We start from the raw sequence: 3,017 nt of genomic DNA, 5'->3' as shown, positions 1-3,017 counted from the left end.
CACCTCGGCACCTCGGTACCGGGACAAACCTGTCCTTGGCAGTCCGGTGCGCGGCAGCTCGGTAGGCTGCGGGGAGCCCTGTCTGACATCCGTACCCGGTGGCAGGGCTCTGATCCCTTGCCAGGCGGCATTCTGTTTGCCGCCTTTGGGAAGCATGACACGTCTATCAAGCTCGTACCTGGCGATGGCAGTGTGTGGCGGCAACCTGCGCCTGCCACACCTGTCCTGGCAGTAACGGATAGAGCGGTGGCGGTTATGCCAAGTATGACCGGGCTCCAACATAAAAGAACTCCTCCCACAAGGAAAAGGTATTGAAGCTTAAGCACTTTCAACACTCTTACTCTCTACTCTCTCTTTGAGATTTTCTCCAGTTCTAACTTAGCCGTCGAAGTGTTCCCACCGGGATATCTCCCCGGGAACCCTTCACTTTCTCCTTCCTCTTAGGTGTTGTTCGTTCCAGCCAGAAGCTAGGTCACAGCCAGCTAGGAGTGCCCAAATCGTGCAGCATCATTTGGCGTGATCTGTAGGAAACACTTCGAAAAGCCTCCCTTTAATCTCTGCGAAACTTCCTTCTTTCACTCACCAGCACCACCAACACGCATGGCTTCTTCTAACAACTCCGAACGCCAGAACACCCTAGAGGAACAACTCCAACTACCTACCGTTTGCATCGGGCAGTTCACCCCCTCTCTACGGACGGGGTTCCTAGCCTGAACGTGCCTGCAACGGTGGCACCCGTAACTGTTCCACTGCCCCTTGCAGTCGGGACGACCTCCGCTGAACCCACCATTCTCCCTCCGGTGGCCAGCCAAGGCCAACTTGAAGACTTGATGCAATGCATGCGGGCCATGCAGGCTCAGATGCAGCAGTTTCAACAACTCCAGTTCCACTAGCAGCAAGTGTTGCACCAAGTATCCCAATACCAATACTAGCAACAGTTCCCTTCGCTCCCCCCCGACATCCGGCGGCGCAGCCAGCTAAGCCTCAGCGCCGTAGTGAACTCCCTTCCCGCCGGGGAGAGACTTCAACATCGTCTCACGGAAGGAAGGGAAGACTCCCTACCTCCGCCGTACTGCCCACGGTCAGGTCGGGGGCTTCCCAGCCGGTTAGGCCGGCATCACCCCAACACTCGCAGTTCGAGCCTCTGCTCACGGAGAATAGGTTCGAGGTGCTAGCCGACGACCTGGAACAAGGTCCTTCTGTCCGCAGCTATCGGCAGCCATCCCTGCCTCCCCCTGGGCCCATCGATTTTAGCAATACAAAAGCCAACAACACCAACGCCGAGCCGGCCAAGAAGCAGTGAAGACGTCGCCGGTCTCGCCGAACTACCACCGTCCACAACCTGCCCGAGCCTAAGCTTGGGAGAGGTAAGAGCTGCACCACTTCTCTCAGTCCCCTCTCCTCTGTCCCCGGAGCTCCTCGCGGTCCCCATGTCCAAGGACTTCAAGCTCCCCCCGTTGGACAAATACGATGGGTCCTTCGACCCCAATGACTACGTCGACGCCTTCCAGTCCTAGATGCATCTGGCCAGGGCGAGTGAATCTTGTATGTGCGTGGCCTTTTCTACTACGTTCAAAGGAGTGGCTCGTACTTGGTACCGAAACCTCTCACCGAGCTCGATAAGGAGCTGGGCGCTATTCGTAAAGGTCTTCACCTCCCACTTCGTCACTAGCAAGAGATGCCCGAGGACCCAAGAAAGCCTCCTCAGCATAGTCCAGAGAGATGGGGAGTCCATCCGGAACTATATCAAGCGGTTTAATGACGCTTGCCTACAGATACCCGACCTGGACCCTGTAGTCCGGCTCATAGCGGCCAAACAAGGTATCACCCACAAAGAGTTTAGATGGCATGTGGTCGTCAACCAGCCCAAAACCGTGACCGAGTTCCTCGAGCTCGCCGATCGGTTCATAGGAACAGAGGAGGAGATCAACCAGAAGGGCGAGCACACCCCTGAAAAGAGAAAAAGGGAACCGGAACCCCTGACTCCTAATGACTACAAGAAGAAGAAGGATCAAGCTCGGGGAGCAAACCCAGGTTAGCCTTTCCGAGCTCCAGCAGTAGAAAGGGTGTTTACACCCCTCAACACGAAGCGGTCCGAGATCCCCATGGCGATCAAGGACGCCCCGTATGTAAAGTGGCCACCTCAGCTCAAGGCCGACCCTAATGTTAGGAACAAGAACTTGTACTGTAGTTTCCATAGAGATCACGATCATAGCATCGAAAATTGTAATAACCTCCGCGATGAGATAGAAGAGCTCATCCGTCGCGGATATTTGAGAAATTTTGTAAATCATGGCAATAATAACAATAAGGCGGGCCGGCACGGGGAACAAAATAAAGAAACCCCCTAGTCCAGTAGACAGGCGGAGCAACTGTAGAGACAACCTCCAGATGAGAGACCAGTCTAAGGGACCATCCATGTAATCGTTGGAGGATCAATTGTTGCGGGCTGCACCTCGGCAGCAGCTCGGTCATCAGCCCGCGAAGCCGCCAGGGAAGAGCTAAACCCCCCGAAGTGGCCAAGGGTGGAGGAGCCGATCTTCTTCACTGAAGACGACGCGCGAGGAGTCCACTACCCCCACGACGACACGCTCATCATCAAGATCAAGATCAATGGATTCAAAGTCAAGCGTGTCCTGGTAGATTCGGGTAGTTCGGCAGACATCCTTTTCAAGGCAGCCTTCGATCAGCTTCAGATCCCAGAGGGTGACCTGAAGCCCGCAAGCACTCCATTGGTGGGGTTCAGCGGTGAGGAGGTCAGGCCTTTGGGGAAGGTCACTTTGCCGGTGGAGGTTGGTACTTGGCCCAGTGTGGTGAGGTTCAGTCACGAGTTCCTAGTGGTCGCGACCCACTCTCCATATAACGCGATAGTAGGCCGGCCCATCACCCACGTCCTACGAGCGGTAGTCTCCACCTACCACCTAGCGATGAAGTTCCCTATAGACTTCGGAGTCGGAGTGGCACGAGGTGATCAACTCGGGTCCTGCAAATGCTACGTAGCCACCCTCAAAGGAAAG

This window comes from Nelumbo nucifera, chromosome 1 (assembly GCF_055504915.1).
Source record: "Nelumbo nucifera cultivar China Antique chromosome 1, China Antique-T2T, whole genome shotgun sequence".
Lineage (NCBI taxonomy): Eukaryota > Viridiplantae > Streptophyta > Magnoliopsida > Proteales > Nelumbonaceae > Nelumbo > Nelumbo nucifera.
Note: the sequence above shows the minus strand (reverse complement) of the source record.